General features: G+C 40.2%; 1 protein-coding gene and 1 long non-coding RNA gene across 8 annotated transcripts in view; one reads left to right on the forward strand and one right to left on the reverse strand.

Moving 5' to 3' along the window:
• Positions 1-9,326, forward strand: part of LOC123379765 — a 39,643-nt gene extending 30,317 nt beyond the window's left edge. Inside the window, exon 3 of the long non-coding RNA XR_006584652.1 lies at positions 8,221-9,326. This is a non-coding gene — a long non-coding RNA (uncharacterized LOC123379765). The remainder of the gene's footprint in view (positions 1-8,220) is intronic.
• Positions 1-23,359, reverse strand: part of SGCD (sarcoglycan delta) — a 946,774-nt gene that overhangs the window by 57,786 nt on the left and 865,629 nt on the right. The gene's annotated exons all lie outside the window — the stretch shown is intronic.

Consider the following 23,359-nt stretch of genomic DNA (forward strand, 5'->3'; position numbering starts at 1 on the left):
GACTATTATAATAATTCAGGAAAGGGGCAACTGGGTGGCTCAGTAGGTTAAGCATCTGACTCTTGGTTTTGGCTCAGGTCATGATCAGATGGTTTATGAGTTGTGAGTTTGAGCCCTGTGTCTGGATCTGCACTGGCAGTGTGGAGTCTGCTTGGGACTCTGTGTCCTTTTTCTCTCTCTCTGCCCCACCCCAGCTTTTCCTTTCTTTTCTTTTTCTTTTTCTTTTTCTTTTTCTTTTTCTTTTCTTTTCTTTTCTTTTCTTTTCTTTTCTTTTCTTTTCTTTTCTTTTCTTTTCTTTTCTTTTCTTTTCTTTTCTTTTCTTTTCCTTTCCTTTCTCCCTCCCTCCCTCCCTCCCTCCCTCCCTCCCTCCCTTCCTCCCTTCCTCCCTTCCTTCCTTCCTCTCTCTCTCTCTCTCTCTCTCTCTCTCTCTCTCTCCTTCTCCCTCTCTCTCTCAAAAATAAATAAACATAAAAAAATAATCCAGGCAGCATGGGGCAGGAGCAGTGGTGAAAATGGTGGGTGCTAGTCAGATGCTGGACATTATTTTTAAGAGAAGCAACAGGATTTTTCTGATAAACTGTATGTAAAGCATGAAAAAAAGAAGTTTCGTTTGTTTCTTTTTTTTAATGTTTATTTATTTTTGAGAGAGAGAGAGAGCAAGCCGAGGAGGGGCAGAGAGAGAGGGAGACACAGAATCTGAAGCAGGCTCCAGGCTCTGAGCTGTCAGTGCAGAGCTCGACATGGGGCTCGAACCCACCAATTGTGAGATCGTGACCTGATCTGAAGTTGGATGCTTAACTGACTGAGCCACCCAGGCACTTCTGCTTGTTTGTTTCTTATTGTGTCTCAAGCAACTGGAAGAATGGCATTTCTACATACTGAGATAGACAGACCATAAGAATTCAAGCTGGTGGAAAAAATCAGGAGTTGAAAGTTAGCATTTGAGGTATCTATCAGACACCCAACAGGGAAAGCAAGTAACTACTTGGGCACAAGTTTGGAGTTTAGGGGAAAAGTCTGGACTAAAGGTAAATAATTGAGAGTTTTAAGAAGAGAGATAACATTTAAAACCATTAAACTGGATGAAACCATCAAGGGAGTGAATGTAGGTAATATCTTGGGTTGAGTCCTGGGGAACATTAGCAGACAAGAAGATGAGGAGAAATAGGCAAAGACACTGAGAAGAAGAGGCCAGCAAAATTGGAGAGGAACCTAGAAAAGGAGCACTTGAAGCAAGGAAATCTTTAAGAATGAGGGAGCCATACCATGTTACATGCTGCTGACCAATTTAGTAAAAAAAAGGACTAAAGACACTGACCATTAATATGGCAATGGCAATGTGGAAGTGAGGGGTAGATCCAGGTTTTGTGGGATCCAAAGCATATACAATTTAGGGACTCTTGGAATTATGCATAGGGGTTTAGCTCTTGGGACCTAGGTACAGCACCTCAAAAGGTCTTGTGGAAATGAGGATCACTGAAGCATAAGCTTTACTAGTTCCAAAGCAAAGCCACCTCTGTTGATGGTCTCTGATGCATGTGGAAACTGTACTCTGGAGCGTTTGGGAGAGCCTAGTATTGTGAATCTGGAAAAAATGGGAGGGAAGGAAATGAAGACAGAGAGTAGAGACAGTGCTCTCAAGGCGTTTTCTAATGCGGAGGGGCAGAAATAGGGTGGTATTCAGGAGTAATATGGAAGTTAAGGGAAGGTTTCTTTTTCTTTCGTTTTTCTTTGCTAGGAGATGATATATAAAGTTGAAGATGAAGATGAGGAGATGGTGGTCAATTGTTGGGTTAATATCTGTGAAATGGTGCGAGAGAAATGGGATCCATTGCAGGAGTGGTAGGGATGCTTTGAAGAGAAGCACACAGTCTATCCTGGAAAATGAAGGAAGGTAGATGATATACACAGGTAGATGTGGATGGAATGTGTGGAAGTTCTCTTTTTATTGCTTCTAATTTTTTTTCCAGGGAAAAGGAAACAAAAACATCAGAAGACAGGGAGGTATAGTCAGGTGTATGAAGGTTTGGAGAAAAAGACATAGGAAGTAATTCTCTAGGGGACTGTGACAGGGAATGGACTAAAGACAAGTTGGAGGATTTCTGGACTTTACTTACATTCCTCTTGAGGTTAGTTAGGGCTTGCGATCTTAGAGAAAGGCTGGTTACTATGACTGTATATTTTTCTCTATTTCTCTATTTCTGCTATTTTCTGCTGCCCCAGTGAAGACAGATAGTAGGCAAATCATTAGATTAACCAGGGATGGGGCATTCATGACAGGGTTGGGGAGGCCACCTTCAACATTTCAACCAGACTCGATTTTTTCATTTCTTCATGCTCCCTATTTTCTCTAGATCTTCCTCCGTTCCCCTACTCAATTCTGCCTCCCACTGTGCCTTGGCTAATTACTAATGATCTTGGTGCTACTTCCCCAAGGAAGTCTTCACTTACAGAGACTAGATTGTAAGAGGGTTCTCTGCCATTCTGACTTCTTTCTTCCATACAAGACACTCCTTGTTAAGTATCTGTTCAACCTATGTCTTTCATACATAACCTAGAGTTTCCCAAGGCCAGAGATACATCTGCCTCACCCACCTATCTTGCCTCCATGGCTGGCACAAAGCCTAGTTACATACGGTGCAGTCACATGATTCATGCATCCAACATAAACACTGTCATTAGAACCAAACTCTCTGCCTCTTGGGCTCCAGGATGCTGAGGCCCAGAACTAACAGTGACAACCAGTGAAGCCACAGTAAGAATGACCAAGAAGCAAGTGGCTATCTTCTTTTGTATAACTTTCCCAAACAGTTCCAATCAAGTAAGATTTAAACTTAAGTTGAGCAAACATTTATTGAGCATTCACGTGGTACTAGGACCTATGCTATATGTTTTTATAATTACTATATCATGTAATTTTGAAATATCCTTATATGTATTAAGACTATAGAGACTTAACATTAAAAAAACCCCTCAGGTGAGCATGAACATGACATTCATTCACTGATTCATCTTTAGAAATTTAATAGTTACTTAAATGCAGAATAGTTTGGCTGCCCATATATGTGCACTGAGATAGCCTTTTGTTCCTTCTTTTTAATCAATGGATACCAAACCTTTGAGTGCATTAGAATTACTGCACAGGTTTGAACCTATAAAACCATGTACTATAGGTACAATTTAAAAGATTTCTAAGGTTATTTTTAAAATATAACTTGTTCTCTTGGTTCTGCTGATTTTGAAACCTCATTCCCTTATAATTTTATATTCCTTAGGAATAATAACTCAATAAATATGTGTTGAGTGAAAAAAATACCTCAATAAGAGTAGTTTGATATCAGAGGTACTCAACAAAACCATTACTGGAAAGTTATTAAGTGCCATGAACCTGAGAGTACAAAAGTGGAGCACACAGTCTCCTGGGGACAGGTGAGCAAGCAAGTAGGTTACAAGGTAACAGTACAGGCTACCTGGAAGGTACAGAACAAAGATGCTGGGGGAAGTCCAGGAATGGGTGATGTTTTAGGATAAGCAGGAGTTAGCCTGATAAAGAGAATCAGGGAGTGGAACTACAGGTATTCCAGGTAAGGGAATAATGGGCTCCAAAGGACAGAGTTAAGGACAAATAAAACCAGCATTGCAATTGTTCTAGGAATTGGCTTAATTCATTCAAAGAAAAAAACCTTGGATTTCTTCCATTAGAAAGAAAAGAAAGAGAAATAAAGAAAGACAGAAAGAAAGAAAGCAAAGAAAAAAGAAAAGAAAAGCCAAGCCTTCATCTTCTTCCTGAGCTTGAAGATGCCTCCATCAAAAAGAATAAGACCCAAATGGATTTTTTCAGTTGGAGTCAGTGATATAACAAGATGAAAAGTTGGTGACCAGAAAGTAATAACCTCATGGTCCTTCAAAAAACTCTGTGGCCCTACTCTTGGGTTATTGGGAAGCCCATTTCATGTCAACCTCATGTTCAGCTCACATGCACAAGATGTGCTTTAAATTAGGTAGGTGACTCTGAATGAGATCTGGATCAATGCCCGTTGAGAAGTACATGGCAACCTAAGAAGTACTCTCACATATTTCTCAGGAGCTCTGTCTACTGTAGTACATAGCTACTTTGAGGAAACAGGTTTTGGTGCTAATTCATCTTCCATCAAAACCTTATTTTTCTTGGTTTGCTGAACTGAGAGCTGGGCCTTAACCCTTGGTCCTCTTACTTGTTAAGGATAACTCTTGATTATAATGCAAGATAATTTAGAAAAGTCTCAAGAACAATGGTCTTTTGTTTGGGAAGAAGGAGCCAATTGCTTTTAGAGATCAGGCAGAGATTCCAATTATCAACTTGATGAGCTAGGTAATTTCAAGCTTAGCAATAGAAAAAACAACAACAACAATCCTAACTCATAATTAAAGTCATCAAACTCTGCATGCAGGTATTGCTAATAAAGAAATGGCCTTTTCTCTCAAACGGATGATTTGTTTGATTTTATATTGTGTAATGGTACTCACCACCTGGTATAGTAGGAACAGAGCTTGGCAAACAAGATGACCAAGGGGCACAGACAGAACCTTTAAGAAGTTTTCATTTTTCTGTTCCACTTTTTCTTAAAAAAAATGGAGTGGCCCATTCTGTGTCATGATTCATTCTCTCTCTCTCTCTCTCTCTCTCTCTCTCTCTCTCTCTCTCTCTCTCTCCCCCCAACTGTCCAGCAATTTCCCATGCATACCTGTCCCTGGTTAGTAATTCCTCATTCCTAAGTTTCTTTAATTCAGAATGAGTTCAGGGTCCTTCATTTCAAATCCAGGTATAGTCATGTGATGCCATACATGTTAGTGTAAGATACTGGCATGACTTGGGCGATAATGGTAGCTGTAGCTTATTCTGTTCTTGGCCCTTATATGCAACTATTAGTCCAAGAACCTTTGAGAATTTTCTTGGTTTGATTTTTAAGCTACTACTTATTGGATATTTGCTATATTCCAGGCAACACACTGAATGCTTTGCATATATTTTCTTATTTAATCCTCATAATATAATGAGTTAGATATAATTGATCCCCCTTTTGTATACTTAGAAAAATAAGGACTAGAGAGGTTAAGTAATTCTCCCAAGGATACCCAGCTGGTCAGGAGCAGAGCCATGACTCCAAGGCTGGTGTGTCTCCAGACCTGTGTACTTTAAGACTCTGCTCCTCTGAAATGAACTTTCTATGCCATCATCCAACAGGGAAATCAGTTGTCTCCTGCAGTAATGAGTAATCATCACTAGAGATGCACAAAGAACAAACTGAATACCATCTGTTCAGAACACTGCAGAAGGCACTATTTCATTAAGTAGCAAGTTGGACCAGGTACCCTCTGAAGTGCCTTCCAAGGGATACATTGTGGTAAAAAGTTGGCATATTTTTGGAGTTGGGTTTGGGATACTGAGTAGGCCATTGTAGGTGTCATAAGGGAAGGAACAGATGGGAAGGAAAGACACAGAAGGAAATGAAGAGAATTCATCATTTTTTCATGTTATCCCTGCTTCTAGCCTGCTTAAAAATTGTCAGTCCTGCAAATAAGCTCTCATTCTGTTTGGTCCCATCCTGGTGAGTTGGTGAGTGATGTTATGCCTTTAAAGAAAATGTGGAGCACCCCATTTGAGCTACAACGATGTCTCTAAATGGTCCTACATGTACTGCCATCTTACTCTTCTGTATGAATATACAGCTCCCCCACCAAGTTGAAAGATGTTCTCTAATTTATAAACAAGCAGGGAGAACAGCAGGACAGCGGAGCTAGGTCAATTATAATAGCAAATGTGGATGAGCCACTATCTCCAGAGTAAGCCTTCATTACACACCACTCAAAAAAATTAAGATTCTGAAAAAAACAAAATGACCGATCTGAATACTAACATCCTCACCTCTTTTTCCTCACTTAAGTGAGGAATTGTAGCTTCCATCAGTTCTTACTCCATGAAAGTAAAATCCTAACTAAACTGCACATTAGTAGTTAGGTCATCCATCTATCCATTATCCATCCATCCGTCCATCCATCCATCCACTACCCATCCACTCTGTACTTTCTACTAGGCACTGTTCTGGGCCCTGGGGATATAATAGCGGGACACAGTGAAAAGGAGTCTTGCTCTTACAAAGGTCACTGTCTAGTGAGGAGGCAATTGTGGCAAAACATGAAACAGGCTATGGTAGGGAAATTGAATGATGTAATATGAGTACGCGGCAGGGGCTCTTAATTCACATTTAGCTGATCAAGGAAAGTTTCATGGAAATAACTAATGTCTAAATTGTTTCCCAAAGGATAAGTTTGAATTCTCTAGACCCAGTACATACATATGAGATTTAAGGGAAAGGATAAGGGATGCCTAGAGAGTTTCACAGTTTAGGAAACATGTGAGGAAGACAACAAAGTGCAGGGGTTTTGGCAACAGAACATCTAGTCGTTTTCATGCATCTCCTCAGACACACAGTCAAGGGTCTTAGAGAGCTGGGTCCTCTCTTTCTCTCTCTCTCTCTTTCTTTCTTTCTTTCTTTCTTTCTTTCTTTCTTTCTTTCTTTCTCTTTCAATATGATTAAAAAACAGCTATATTGAGATATAATTCACATACCATATGATTCACTGATTTAAAGTGTCCAATTCAATGACTTTTATTATACTTACAAAATTGTGCAACCTTCACTATAGTCCGTTTTAGAACATTTTCATCATTTCAAAAAGAAATCCCATCCTCCTTAGCTGTCATCCCCTAAGGCAATCAGTTTTTAAACATGCAAGTGACCTTCAGAAGTAAAAAGGCGTGACTGTCAATTGCCATCTGTTGTCCAGAAAACAAACAACCAGAAACTCAACTTGTGGAATCAAGAATGGCTTCTATGCCTTCTGTGGTGGTGAAGTCTGTTTGTGTGTATATGTGTATGGAGGGTAGGGGGCAGGGGAGAGAAGAGGATTTTAAGAGACCCTAGAGTAATGAGTCAGATGCTTCATTTTTAGCTCTAAGATAGGCTCATGAGAGCAGAGGTATTTACTTATGGCAACTGATCTTTGGAGAAAGGGGTTTGTCTTTTGTTTGTTGGTCTATTTGTTAAGCAAAAAACATGGAATTGTAAGAGGAAGTCTGGAAACTCCAAGCATGCATAAGGACAGTTTTCCTACCCCAAACAACTGAACAAATAGCTGTCAAGACAAGAATTGCAGGGAAAGCATATTCAAAGTTTAGATCTTGCCTATGGCCCAAGGCTCCAGGATGCTGGACCAATGAACATAGGGTCAGCCAAGTCAAACTCCACATAGGTCTTGGGGAAGGCTTACAAAGAAAAATTAACATTGCTTAGTTTTAGATAGCTTAGTTCTAGATAGCACTAGAGTAAACTAAAGATCCCAATGAAAAATTCCAGGTCTTTCTGGTGTCCGAGTGGCAATTACCAAATGGTATAACTAGAGAAATAATCTCCCTCTTTCCTGGCCACACTTGACAGTTCCATACAGTCTCAAGGAGAAGAGCATCTTAAAATTTCCCAAGCATCCCAAAGAGGGGATATATAGTGAAGAATTGACTGGTATTACTTAGAGGTCTCACGGTTGAAGAAAGTATCAGTGTTTCAGGTCCCAGGGATAGGTGCTGGTGACTAAAACTAGTGGCTCATCTCAAGAGACTGGACACGTACTGATGGCCATGGATTAGACATCTTCCTCCAAGGCAGGAAGATTCAGAATTCCTCCTCATAAATTATATGTCCCTGTCAACTGAATCTGGTAAGTTCAAATCCTTGAAGACTGAACTACCATTTCTTTATGAAAGTTTTACCCTAACTCACAGTAATCTCTGCTTTCTATAAACTTGTAGCCCTTGACTATATGACTTATTTCCCACAAAGGGACTACTCTGTTGTGCTCCTTTTCTTTTGATACTGACTCACAAACTAATTGTGATTCCATAGATTGTAGTCCCCCCCAACAGCAGAATGTCCTGTGGAAATACGGGATCAACAAAACCCAATGAAGGTTCAGAATCCTGGCTTTGCAGTCAGGATGACCTTCTTTTGCATCTTAGGTCTACTAAGTCTGCAAATGATCCAGTTTCTCTCAGTTCTAGTTTTCTAGTTCTAAAAACAGGTAAAGTTAGTCATTTTACTCTGGGTGTTGTGAGGATTGAATGTGACAGGGTAGTATGGTCAAACATTTACCAGTGTTTTATCTGGGTATTTTCTTTCTCACCAGGGCTATTCCTCTCATCTAGGAGCCAGGCTGGTTTGCTCACTGTCTCAGAGAAGAGATACCATGAGAGAAAACAGAGAAAACAGGAGTCTTTTGGTGCCTTTTGGGTTTGAAAAACTTAGTAGGGAGGGTACTGGAAATGCCTCAAGACATGATGAGGAAGAGCGAGCTTTCCTCATTTCTGGACCAGAAAAAAGTTGACCACACTTGGGGAAGATAAAAGGCAGAGGCAGGGGGTGACAAGTTAGGCATTGGCCAGTTCCTGCACCCTGTTCCATGAGGTGAGCCTAGAGAAGACGGAAAAAAAAGAGAAAAGTTTATGGTATCCAGAGTATCCCAATGTTGGAAAGAACCTAGGAGGGGCAAGATTCTGGGTAAGATTAACGAACTGGTGTGTTCAGAAAGTAAGACCAGAAACTGTCTTAAGGAGTTTTCTCTGCTCCCATGTGATGCAAGAACAGAACAATTATCAAGATAGGCATGCAGATAGCAGAAAGCATTTTTGGGCTTGATGTCTTACAGACAAGAACTCAGGATATCCCATTAGTGATCTGTGATGACCAGGAATCAGATGAGACAACGGACACCACATTGGATATCAGCAGGATGAAGATATAAAGTGCCATATGGACATTCTCCTTTTGTACAGGATAAGCCCTGAGGAAATTATTCTGGGTGTCCCAGCTGGTAGTTTAAGTTCTGTCACTCTGTTCCCCTCTGGTGGAATGAAAACTAAAATTACATATTAAGTTGCTACAGAAGAATAAGGATTCTGTATCTTCTATATTTGTATATTTGAGTTGTGGTTGAAATGTGTACACATTACATGCCATAAAATGCTTGGGTATATGATGAATTCTAAATATTTTATCTGTCAATCAATAACTATTAAAATTGTTATGTTACACAAACCCTCTGGAGTATAGATGGGAGGTCTGCAAACTATGGCAGATCAAATCTGACTTACCCTCTGTTTATACAAATAAAGTTTTATTGGAATACAGTCATGCTCATTGTGTTTTCACATCGTCTATGACTGCTTTCGAGCTATAGCAGAGCTGAGTAGTTGCAATAGAGATCCAATGGCCCTCAAAACCTAAAATATTTACTCTTTTACCCTTTATATAAAACATTTGCTGACTCCTGGTTACAATCTTGATTGCTTTAGGATATAGCATACATGCTCGTATTAGCCATTAGTCAGGTTTCTTCAGAGAAAAGAACCGATAGGATGTGTGTATCTATGTGTGTATATTTAAGGAATTGGCTCATGAGATTATGAAAACTGACAAGCCCAAATTCTGCAGGGTAGGCTGGCAGGCTGGAGAAGAGTTGCCATTTGAGTCCAAAGGCAGTCTCCTGGCAGAATTCTCCCTTTTTCTGGGAAGGTCAATCTTTTTCTATTAAGGCCTCTGACTGATTAAATGAGGCCCACCCGCATTTTGCTTTATTCAAAGTCTACTAATTTAAATGTTAATCTCATCTAAAAATATACCTTCACAAAAACATCTAGACTAATGTTTGACCAAATATCTGGGTACTATGGCCCACTAATTGACACTTAAAATTAACCATCGCACACATGCATGCACACATACACCTGCAGCGGTGCCCTGTGAAAACACAATGCTATCTATATTCTATCTAAAGATCTCACTCAACTTCTCGGTATTGGTTTGCAGTCAATCAGGAAGAGAATACATGACCCTGCACAGTGCTCATTTCCTCAGACTTTGAGAAAGAATACATTTTTGCTACAAAAATTCAAATTTTCTTCTAGAGAATGAAATCAAGGTAATTGTTTCCCATTTCACATCCCGGTCCTTTGGTGTAGCACCAGCATGTAAAGGCTAAATCCAAACGGATTTTTGTTCAAATCAGCTGGCATAAAAGATGACGCATTCCCTTTTTTCTCTGTGGGAAAACCAGACGGGCCTAATTAATAAAATGTATCATATCAATCTTCAATTACGTCTCAGTGGGGAGGGAGACTAGTGCAACCTAGAAGTCTTTAAGCATTGGAGAATGATGTTTTAATTGAATAAACACATTTTTATTTTTGTATTTAGGGAACCACTTTAAAAACAATGTATCAGGGTCCGATTTTAAGGGAAAAGGCTGAATGTAAAAAGTCTATTTTAAGAACATGCTATTTTCCCCTCACTTTTGTAAAATAGGTCGAGTGATACATGCCCTATCTCTCTCTCAGGGTGAGCGTGAAAAGCAACTATTTCGGAGAAATTCTTGAAAATTATAAAAGACTGTACAAACAGAAGCTTATAAAGCAAGGGGGTCAGAACACGCTAGTTGCCTATAGTTTGGATTTGAATATCAGTACGCAAGAAGTTAAAAAAAAAATCTTCAGTGAATGGCTGAAGACCAAAGCAAAGCAAAAGCCAGGGAGATGTAATTCAGCAGAGCACAGGACTCCACCACGCTCACCAAACTCCCAGATCCAGGAGTCAGCACTTCCTCTGAAAATTACAGTGACCTGGGTGAAAAGGTTCATCCTGAAATTTGGACACCAAAGCTCCCACTTTAATTAGACAACATATTGCAACCTTAGCTGTGGGGAATGTTCTATTTTACCAGACAACCGGAGAACCTCTGAGACCTTAGAGTTCGTAAAGTCCAGGTTATAACTGCAAATGTCTCCAGGGATGAGGCAAGGAATGTGAGGGAAGTCACTGCAAGTACGGTGTTAAATGGCAGCTGGACCTCAGCCTCATTGTTGGGAATATGATAAGGAGTGGTGGGGACTGTGGAGAATAAGAGGCCACTCATCCTTTCTGAAGGCAGCAGCTCTATTTGGAGATTCCCTCACTCTTGCCATGTTAGAATGAGGGTCCAGAAGAAATGTGAAACTTCCCAATTTTCAAATACTGGCAGCTACCCTAAATTTTAAAAACCACAAGAAAAAACTCCCCATAGTCCATATGTTAAACCAAACATTTATAGGCTATAAATTGCAATTTCTTAAAATAAGCAAGTCATAGGGAGGTAATGTATAGCATGGTGACTACAGTCAATAATACTGTGCTATACATTTAAAAGTTGCTAAGAGAGTAGATCTTAAAAGTTCTCATCACAAGAAAAATCATTTGTAGCTATGTAGGGTGACAGATGTTCACTAGACTTACTGTGGTGATCATTCTGCACTATGTACAAACACTGAATCATTATGTTGTACACTTGAAACTAATATAATGTTCTATGTCAATTATACCTCATTAAAAATTTTGCAATTTCTGATAGCCTATCCTTCTGATTTTCCTGACAAGAAATAAGAGCACAGAGAAGTGACCACGTGGGGGACACCAGTCAGTCAGCAGCTAGGGGCTCTGGTCTCTATACCATTTTCTTGTGTTTACTACACTGGGCTACACTGGGCAGATGCATTGATGTCCCCAACAGTTTGATTATTTAACATAAATGTGTAACTGCCTCCAAATATTCCTGAAGTTGAGAATATTTTCACACTCTCTTTTCCATCTTCCTACCCACTTCTCAAGACAGAAATGAAAACTATTGTGGAAGATCCTCAAGATGGGTTTGAGGTCAGATCCATGCACTTCTTCCCCCGCCCCCAAACAAAAGGTTTCATACATTTATTCCTGAACTAACGTACTGTTGCAGAAGCAAAGTAACAGAGAAAAATCATTTCCCCAATAAAACAAGTGTATTGTTCAGGTAGTAGGGCTGTTTACAGAGTGACAGGATAGGAGCATGTGACCTTCACGCAGCATAAATATGTGTGCCATGTCATGTATGAGCCCTTACGGACCCAGCTTCGTTCTTCTCCAGTGCCTCCTCTTGGAGCTGTACCTGATTTTATTACCAGATTTCATCAGAATCCACTGGGTAATGGGATGATTGTGCTTTTGTTTCTCGAACAGGCATCACTTGATCATTCAAAGTTTTGTGAGCATACATGGCAAGGAACAGTCAATTGCATACACCACAATGGCGGAGAAAAGCAGAGAGAGATCCATGCAATTTTCTTTGCTCAAGTCTGGGGATGTAGGATGCACTGGTCTCTTTTTCTCCAGGCAGTCAGAGCATGTAACAAGATCTCCTTAATTCCTGCCTTCCTTAATTCCATGATCATAAATATTAGCTTGAACTCACTTGTTCCCCTCCACATCTCTCTCCATGGTTTTTGTCAGATGGATCCAAACTTTGCATAGCTACTGGACCAGATTTCAAAGACAGCTTGAGTAGAAAAAGTAAAATCTACCAAAGGGAACATGAGTGTTATGTTGGATAAGAGAGAAGAAGCTTAGGTGTATTGGAAGCCATGTTTCATTAAATCAATAAATTATTCCTTTAATCTCCTCCCCTCTGGCTGATTGGCCTCAGATCCATCACTTAACATACTTGTGCTTCAGTTTGCCTTGTGGTAACCACATCTTACACAGCTCTGGGTGAAAGGAGGGGAGTAGGCTGAGCATGATGTTTGGCACCTGGTTGGCACATGGTAACTGCTAGCGGAGCCTGAGGATACAGCGTACTTAGAATTGCACACATGATAAATCAGGGCTTTGAACACATACATACAGGCATGCGAGGGTTATTAGACTACAGTGCAGTTCACTCAAGTTTCTTTTTAACCAACCATTTTTAGCCCTTTCAAAAGTAGCTTAGTCTGATGTTGCCTTAACATTACACACTAAACAACGCAGAACAATCTAAAAGCATTTAGACAGAAGCTTGTGAGGCAGGACTCAAAAGTGGTAAAAAAATAGCTGCTGAATACTATGATGTCTGTGATTTGCTTCTACATAACATGGGGATGGGGAAGTGAAGTACAGATTGGCTATGAGTTGATAATTGCTGACGCTGAGTCATAGGTACATAGAGGCTCATTATAGCATTCTGTCTTCCATATATATTTACATTTTTCTCTACTAAAAGGCAAACAAATGAGCTCATGTACAGTAGAGTTAGATCTTTGAATATTTCAAAATCTAGTATCTTTCCAATACCCTCTATCTCAGTGCTCACACAGGAATGGCAAATACTTATGCCACATGTCTCCACTCCCTCACCCATGGCAGACATTAGCAGTCAGTCATGACACTCCTTATCTCCAGGCTCTAGGCAGCTACTGTCAATTAGTGAAAGTTGGTAGAATAAAATGAAACTCTTTATTACCAATGTCTAATAAATAAGAAAGGTCATTAGTGTACTTAACTGAATTTTTCTTTTTCCTTTTTGAAGGAATTTTTCTTTTTCTTTTTTGAAGACCTTGTTGAGTCTTGGCACGATTAGTGGTTAAGACTGTAAATACTGATATTTCAGGAAAGTAGGCTATTTTTCTTTTACAGTGACCATCTAATTTGATTTCTATATGGCAACACATCTAATAAGCTAGTCACAAGTTGAGATTCCAGCATATTAATATGAACTCCACACATCAAAATTTCCTTTTCATCATTATATTATTAAAGATCTCCCTTTTTATATTCTAACACAGCTCATGTAATTTTGATGTGTGTTTTTATCTGACTTGCATTATCTATTTGGATGATGAAAAACTCAGTGTTTCCAGAGGAAACTCAGTGCTGATCTGTATTTATTTTATACTTTATTCTTGTCCAGCCAATCTAGCACACACAGATGCTCAGTAAATACAGTAAATACATGTGCGGCTTCTGTTCCTGAGATCCACAGTGTTCTTATCAAGAGGATGGTAGACTGTAGTCCATTGGCTAAATCTGACCTGACACCTGTGTTTGTATACAAGCACACAATGGCTTTTACATTTTCAAGTGGTTAAAATTAAATCAAAAGGAGAGTAACATCTCATGATGAAAAAAATCACGAAATTCAGGTATCATTGTCCAAAAGTAAAGTTTTACTGGAACACAGGCACATCCATTTGTCCATGTATTTACTGTGGCTGTTTTCAAGCTACAATAGGAGGGCTGAGTAACTGTGACACAGAACATGTGGCCTTCTGAGCTTTCCCAGAGAAAGTTTCCTGACCCTAATTTCAGTTCAAGGCTGTATAACAGGACTTTCTGCAATGATGGGAAAGGTCTGTGTCTCTGTGGTCCAATACAGTGGCCACATGTAGCACATTATGTACCTAGTGTGCCTGAGGAGCTGAATTTTTAAATGTAATTTTACTTAAATAGCCACATGGACCTAGTAGACAGTACAGTTCTTGTCTGTCCATGATGGCAATTTGAGTCCCATTTTGACCTTCAAAGAGTATAGTGTCTCGCCATCTCCTTAACCTTCTGACTTCATCATTCATCCTAGTTTTCCCCATACAACTGACCTTCACGTTACCAAATACAGTGTGCCATTGGTGATGTTCATTTTCCTTGGTATTTCTTCCACTTGAAACCAGTTATTTTCTCCTTCCTGTGCTTCTGAAATGTCTTCCTATCTCTATTGTGGGCTCTTTTTCCCTTAAAAGTAGGCATTTACCAACGACTTGGCCAGTCTTCTATTTATAATTGTTTTCCTGACAATAACTTCCACTCTTGTGGCACCAACTGTCATGACTAAGCAGATGGCTTTCATATCTGAGTGGTGTTCCCACAAGTCTGCCTGCTGTACGTCTCTATTTAAACAACTCACCAACGTACAAGCTCCAGCTCATTTTTGGCCACCCCCTTTCAGTCTCTCTTAATTTTCCAGAAAAACTTCCAGTTGCAAGGCTCACATGCTTGGAGTCACCCTTTAGTTTCCCCCCCTCCATCCATACTTGTCTTCAAGGAGTTGCCATAGTCTTTATACAATCTCTCCCATTCATTCCTCCTATTTCCACTGTTGTTCGAGCATGATCTGTTTTGCCTGGCTTACAACTTTTAAAAAATAGTATAAAACAGTATATTGATTAAGAGCAAGGACTCAAGCCAGGATGTCTGGGTTTGAATCTCAGCTCTGACCTTTATTAGCTCTATGACTTCAGGTAATTTACCTGACCTCTCTGTTCCTTGGTTCCCTTATCTGCAGAATAGGGCTAATATGGTAGTTACTTCAATAAGAATGTACAATAGAGGATTAAATGGAAACATGTTTGTGAAACATTTAGGACACTGCCTGGTAGATACTAATTTTAAGTTTGCATTTAAATAAAAATTTAATATTTTTTGAATATAAAAATTATGTTTTGGGAATGATAACTGCTGTTTGATACAATAAAAGAGGTGATAAACTTTTGGTAACCTTTTACCAAGACATCACAGATGACTACCAGCCATGAGCCAAATTCCACTTCCAGTTGGCTTCTCCAAGCTGCCATAAATAGCAGCAAGTGTTTGGTGCCTCTGTCAGATATTTCTGGTTATTTGGATAAGCATAGACTTTCACTGATGACTATTTCTGTGCTTAAGACACAGGACTGATTCGAATGATATCTTATCTTGAGTTCTGAATCATCTTCCCACCCCATTTCCTGCCTGTGGCTTCTCTAATGAGAACCTCTCCTACATATCAAATTGGAGTATGCCTTCCAAAAGAGAGCTTCAATGACACCATCTAACTGCCAGCAGAGAGGAGGAGACCCCACATTCTTGATGAAATACAGTCATGCAAGGTCTTCCATGTGCCTTTCCGACTCCCCATTTCACTCTCCATCTCCTCTTATGAACCAGGGATATGCTTTCTACTTCCTACTCCTCGGGGAGCCAAATTTCACCCTTTTTCATGACCAACTTGAATACCACCCTTCCACAGTTCTGCCCCCTAGTTTTCTTGCCTTGTCTGACCTTTCTGAATATCCTGCATGTCCATCCTCTTCCTTTCTTGTATGGCTACTGCTCTTTCTAAACAATTTGTTTCCTTGGTACAGAGGCTGAGATTTCAACTTTTGGGAATTCCACAGTGCTTTGCATATAGACGGTGATCGATAAGTGTGTGTTGCTTTGCCCCAAAGAAGACTAAGGAGAGCTATCACTCAATAAAGATTTAAATACCAAATACCTGGGGCACCTGGGTGGCTCAGTCGGTTGAGTGTACGACTTCAGCTCAGGGCATGATCTTGCGGTTCATGAGTTCGAGCCCCGTGTCAGGCTCTGTGCTGACAGCTCAGAGCCTGGAGCCTGCTGCAGATCCTGTGTCTACCTCTCTCTCTGCCCCTCCTCCACTTGCACTCTGTTTCTCCCTCAAAAATAAACATTAAAAAAATAAATACCAAATATCTATATGTGCCAGAGCTGTGCTAAAAATAGCACGTTTCAAAATAATTATTAACAGGATTCAAGGCTGAAATGTCCTGTAGCTCTTCCTGTTCTGAAGTGACATGGTGAGTGCATGTGTGTGCATGTTGGGGGTGTCGGGAAGGGGCTGGGAGTAGATGTCAGCAGAATGTCTCATGGTTCCTATAGTGGCTGTATCTCTCTCTTCCAGTCACTAATGCGTTGAAGCACATATCTGGGAATTGGCCTTGTAATGATCATGGTTGTCACCTTTCTACCCTCTATTAGGCAGCAAAACGGTGATCAGCTTGGGATGGGCAGGACCTACAGTCACTGGCACTAAGTGAATGGCACATTTCTCTTGTGCTGGAACCAGCCTTGAGTTCATATCAGCACAACCTGTCACCAAATAGCGATTTATGACAGACACTGATGCAGAGGGAAAGGAGGGTCAGTGAATGGAAGTGTTATATATTTTCCTGGCTGGGGCTGCCTGTTTCACCAGACACATTATCTCTGCCTTCTTCAACGTGCAGCTTTGATAACAGTGACATTTTGCTTCCATTCAAAGTTGAGGAAAGAGAGTCTCAGATAGCTATTCAATGCTGGCACAAGTTGAATTTTCTACCTCCAGTAAACAACTCACCACCTCCTTTTTCTTTGTTATGTTTCATGATCCTTTCTAAATGGTTTTTAAAGAGGAAAAGAAAGTAACATGGAAAGAAAAGATGGGAAACAAGGAAAGTTTGTTCCACTTGAATGTTTGTCTTTTTAATTCTACTGATTTCCAGATTGCCTCAATCCAGATCTAAGACCATCTCATAGTCCTTGAGAAACATCCCCCCACCCCCCTGTACCCCCAGGTTGCTCAAATGTCTATTCCTCTTGCTAGGGTGGGGGTAGGGGGCGTGTCAAAATGCTACAGCCACATAAAGTGCTACCATCATGTGGCTTAGTTTCCTGAAATTTTGTCTCCATGTTCCTCACCCTCTGGTCATCCCTGCCTTTTCTGTTAATCTGCCTCCTCACTTTGTCACAGTAATGCATTTCTCTAAATCCATCATTCCTCTGCCAACTCCTAGGAGATTGTTCCACTGTCTCATGAGGTGTGAGCACATCTGGAGCTGCTGATTGCTGGAGCAGGTGCCTGTGATGGACAGTCACTGCAAAGAGCTGCTTGAAGCATGGGAGATCTTTAAAAATCTTTTAAAAAAAACGGCCCCCAGCAGGAATCAGACACATTAATAAATCACAGCCACAGCTGTTAAATCCTGACAGAGGTTCACAATGAGAAGAAGAAATGGTCAGTTTTAAGGACTGGCCCTGGGAAGTCCTTAAGATTAAATTCCCTTGTGGCTTTGCCTTTGCCTATAAAATTCCCTAAAGCACAGCTGCTCAGAGACTCAAGAAGAGCCATCCCCAGTTACTCAGAGGAGTTAATCAAAGTGGTTAATCTTGAAGTACCATGCTTATATTGCTCAGTGCATCTGAAGCAAATAGAATAATCAGGTAGAACTTTGTCCCCTGGACATAAACCTGTTAGCAAGTGGGTGAGCTTTGTGCCAAGAATGGTGGCTGTTCTGTGTTCAGCAGAGATTCTGTTTAAGGCGGAAGATAGCTGAGGACCCCTGGTGTGGGAGATACAAGCCTGTCTAGAGACACTCTCTGGGTTCCACTGCAAATGAGACAGTGTCCATGCTAAATACACCAAAAGCTCTGGCTTCTATTGGGGCTGGAGGGAAAATGAGGAAGAAGGTATGAGAAAAGTTCCTTTGCAGATTACCATAACCCTACTTTCTCTGGGTATGTGTTTTAGGGAGATGAGAAAATAGTTGACCGAATAAGGGATAGTCTAGCCTACTGGTCTTTGGACTCAGACAAGCCTGAATTCAAATGGCAGCTGGGTCATTTACTTACAGCATAACTTTGGATTAATAAGTTCCTTAACCTCCCAGGTCTCAATTTCCTTATCAATGAAATGGGGATAAAACTTGTACCTGTTAGAATTGTCTTGAAGATCAAATGTAAATAAAGTGTTTTGTACAGTGCTCCGTGTAGATTAGCCACTGTTGTTAATAATTCATGGAAGAGTGATCTTCTTTCTAAAGTGTTTTTCACCCACTTGGAAGAAAGAGTGTGAAAGTCAAGCCTCATGGCATAAAAGAACATTAGGCCAGCTTGATTTAACTTCAGTAGACATTAGTTAAGTAGCTAATGTGGAAACTCATTACTGCCAAGACACTAAAGCAAATGACAATATCCCTGTTGTCTTCCCAAACTGTACTATAAACTTCTTGACAAGGCATGCATGCATGAAGAAATCAGGAAGGGTTCCAAGACAGCACACAAGCAAGCTGGCACTTCGGTGGACAGGGTGATACTGAAATTCCTAGGAGTTACACAACAAAGTACAAAGATATTCATGAAGGAGTGCTGATGGTCTTTCCTTTCCAACCATTCCAGAGCATGCTTCATCAAATATTTGGGAAACCACAAAAGCATCCTATACAACAACATGCCCAACTTTCCAAGGAGCATTAGGAACAAAGAAGATTCAGAGACAGAATAATACCAGTGACTTTCTAGCTCACTCTTCCCTCCCTTGGCGTTTTCTCTACTGTCTTCCATCTCTCCACGTTCATTGCTGTTGACGGGCAGGAGTCTACCTTGTCACCATATCAGCTGCCCTTGGCCAAGTAGCCCATCGAGTTCTCATCCCACTCTTCTCCCCACTCTGGTGTGCTGGAGCAGTTGTCTCCATTCCAGCATCCAATTCCTTTAGCACATGTCCTTTGCTTCAATGGCTTTTTAAAATTCCACTTGCAGGGTTTGGCCATGTCTACTCCTTTTAGAAACATTTTTTCCTTCTTGGCTTCTGTAACATAACTCCCTTGTCAGCTTCTTTTCTTCCTTCTAGTCCCTAAGTGTATGTATGTCTTTTTCACCCTTTGTTCTTCTCTGGAGATGTCATCCACTGCAGCCCCGCCTTTGCTCTTCTGCACTTCTGATCTTTTGCTTACTGGGTATTTTTATTCATCTGGTCTCTGTTCCTTCAAAGAAGACTAAAACCTGAAATGATCCCACTTTAAGCCCCAACCATCCCTAACCTTATTTCTCTAGGAACATGCCTTTTTTAAAATGTTTATTTTTGAGAGAGAGAGAGAATGAGAGCATGAGTTGGGTTTTTAATGTTTATTTTATTTTTGAGAGAGAGAGCGAGAGAGTGACAGCATGAGTTGGGGAGGGGCAGAGAGAGAGACAGAGGGAGACAAAATTGAATCAGGCTCCAGGCCCTGAGCTGTCAGCACAGAGATCGACAGAGGGCTCAAACCCACTAACCATGAGATCGTGACCTGAACCAAAGTCATATGCTTAACCAACTGAGCCACCCAGGCACCCCCTCTAGCAACATTCTGATCATTCTTTCAGGCTTTACATCTTAGAACAATGTTATTCATTCAATGAATATCACTAATATGTCCTTGAGGATGGTTAGTGTGAATGAGGCATGGCTATCCATGTCTCTTCTCAGCCTACTGGGGGAGAAGAATATTTCAACATGGACACACAACACAGAAGAATAATTGCTATGATTGTGTTAAAGACTGGAACCACTTTGAGGGTTCAGTAAAGTCATACAGGAGGAAAAGATGTCTAAACTCAGACTCAAAGAGCAAGGAGCAGGAAGGGTCCCAGGCAGAATACCAAAGTGTTCCAGGCAGAAGACTATTGAAAGACCAAGTGGGAAGAAAAGGAATTTGAGAATCTGGAAAGAATTCACCATTTCTGGAGTCCATAGAGCAGGAAAGCAAAATAGGTCAGGGCACGAAAGACTATTTAGTCACCATCAAAAGTATCCATGATGACCACATGGATGTGGAAGCCCACCACGTTATGCTTTCTTTCTTGTCACAGCATTCTTACTTCCTCATCTTACCTCACCTTTTCTTGTGCTCACCCTTGATGGTCTGAAGTCTAGGGCAGACCATAAAGTTGGTCTAACTAGTGTTGTAACTAGTACTCCAATGTGGACCATAGATTACTCTAACTAGTACATAGTTTGGCAGTTCATAACGTCTTACCTGGGAATTTATGCATTTACTCATTCATTCATCCACCTAACTCACCCACTCATCTATCCATCTGTCCAATGTTTATTAATGACCTACTGTGTGCCAGCCCCATGCTTCATAGTACAGGGGAGTAAACAAAACAAAGTTTGTCCCTGGGTTATGAACTTAGAGTTTTGGCAGGAGACAATCAACTGGTAAACAAGTAACTTATAATTTGTTGTTATTTTACTATTTTAAATGTCTCTACTAGCACTATAGTTTATATATCAAACCTCACACAGGCTTTATGAAATGAGTCACATTTTTTTCTTTTATAAATAAGGCATCCAAGTTGTTAGGTGATCTGTTGAAGATCACATAACTAGTACGATTTCAGGACTGAACCAAAGTCATAACTCAGGTCTGTATGAGTTCAAGGTTGAGAATATTGTGCAGATGTTTTGGTGCTTCATAAGTGCTGGCTTTGTTGTTCTTGTTAATTAAATTCTTAGGGACTTGGGCTTTTTGGTTGAGTAAAGACATTTGAACCTATGTCAGGTACAATGAAGTGTGTGAGGTTCTATAATCTAGCAAAATATAACTGTGCCTACAGGATTACACATCTCCTTCTCCTTTCTTAGGGTTAACCATACCAGATGGCTCTGATTTTTTCTCATTTATTTATTTTGCATTCAACAACTATTTATTGAATAACTACTATGTGTTAGGCACTGTGTTAGACCCTAATGATAAAAAAAAGAAAGTTGCCCTGCTTTCATGGTACTTTTGGCTCACCAGGGATACAAAGATGAATAAAACATGCTTAAAAGTGAATGGGCAATACAAAACAGAAGTAAATGCAATGGAGGAGAAATGTGAGGGCTCTAAAAGCTTAGAGTATGGGGTAAAGTATAAGGAGATGATGTTTAAGCTCAGCATGGAATTTAATCAGGCAAAAGGAAGGGAATCTATGGAGTCATTGATGGGAAGATCTGTGTTTCATGAGCTTACAAAATTTACAGACTCAGTAAAACCTTACAGAATGAAGATATTCTGATATTTCCTACCATCTCATGTGGTTCCCTTAGATGTAAACATCTTTACATACTGGGCATAAGTTCTTTTGAGACTTATGCTTGACTGTCATTCACCCAGATGCCCCCCATTCCCTGCTATCAGAGGAACACAAGTGGAGTGGTGCCTTTTCCTTCTATATTTTATCACTGTTGTTGGCACTTACCTCCTGCACTGAAATGTGTCAATTGTTTTAATACCTTTCGCCTTCTTGGGGATTCTAAGTTAAACCCATGCAAATGTGTGCTGGCAGAAGGATGCACAGGGAAGGGAAGGACTTTAAACATCCGTTAATCCACTGTGTGTGTTGTATGTGTATACATTCTGTGTCAGTACTTTTGAGACTCTCGGTGCTGATACTGTGCCCAGCCATTAAGTGCTGTGGGGTGTAAAACTAAGCTTCCCCCAGTCCTTGACCCCTCATACTTCAGTGCCATAGAGAACCCAACCCCTGCTGGTCAGATGATGTCCTCTGTCTCTCTTATGAGTTGCACATGCTGGTTTCTTCCTCCATTTCCAATTAGTTTTCTGCCTAGTACTTTAACGTTCCTTGCTCATGTCTTGGTCCCTGTGTTAAAACTCTAAAGCAGCTAGAGGACAGCCTGAAGATAATGCCTTTTTGGTAGAAGCTGAAAAGATTTTTACATTTATGCAGTTTGATTTTGGAGAAGAGGGGTGAAGCAAAAGTCAACAATTTTTTTGTTCCAGCGTAAATGTTTTCTAAAGAATTATTTCTTGCTACCTGCCCACATTAGAATCTATTTGACATGTACACTTGTCCAGACACCTTCTGAAATTTTATTTTAGAAGTTTTCAGGTGGCTGTCACGTCTTGTGAGAAAATGTAAGATTTTATTTCTCAATGAGAAGGGATCTACAAATTTACTACTTAGGTGTTTCATACCATTAAAACTGTGGTGCTGCACCTGTTTTTGACATCTATTTTTGACTGACATCCCACAATTATCTTTTCCCTTTTTAAAATTACATATCCTCGAATAAATCAGCAACATGTGTCATATTTGATCCTCAGTAAGTAAAGTCCTAGGAAATGTACCAGATAGAAAATGCACCTAGTTTTTCACCCTTTTTATATATACTTTAAGCAGGTTTTCATTAAATCCAGTGCCAGGGAACATGTTACTTTAGCTACAGTGAACTCCTTCATTACGCAAGCCCTCAATTAAATGAAAGCCTGCTGAGATTATATTTTCACCTTCGTGACAGCATTTGGTTTGGCTACTTTATTTGAGGCGATCCATTTTCAGGTGGACAGCTTCGAACTGGAATATTTTTCATCAGTAATCCCAAATTGAGAAATCAATCAAGAATATGGATAACAGTCAAACATTAAAAACATCACTGTGATGATTAATATTGTAGTGCTTCTTTTATTTAATGATTATGTTTGCTCTCCCCCATCATCTATAGGTTGAGATCCAAATTTATTACCATGGCTTTCAATTATTTCCATCATCCATTCCTCACGTACCCCTCCAGCACTGTCTCCTATTGCTTCCTGTCCCAAATGCTCTGTCGACATTGTCATTACACTTCTCCTGTACCATACATGTGCTTTCTTGTCTCCATGCTGGACCACGTGCTGCTGCCTCTCCCTGCTGGATGGCTGTCACCTCTGGTGAATTCCTACTCATCTTTGAGCCTCAGCACACATGACTAACCATCTGTGGTGTTTCTGTGCCTTTTATATAAGCCTGTTATAAGACTACACGTTTAGTGGGTGATGTATTCATTGAGATGGGGACGGTGATTTTATTCATCTTTGTACTCCGAATATCTAAGCATTCATAATATATGCTTAGTTAGTTGACGGAATGAAGTACATGACTCTAAAGCTGTAAAG

This window comes from Felis catus, chromosome A1 (genome assembly GCF_018350175.1).
Source record: "Felis catus isolate Fca126 chromosome A1, F.catus_Fca126_mat1.0, whole genome shotgun sequence".
Classification (NCBI taxonomy): Eukaryota; Metazoa; Chordata; class Mammalia; order Carnivora; family Felidae; genus Felis; species Felis catus.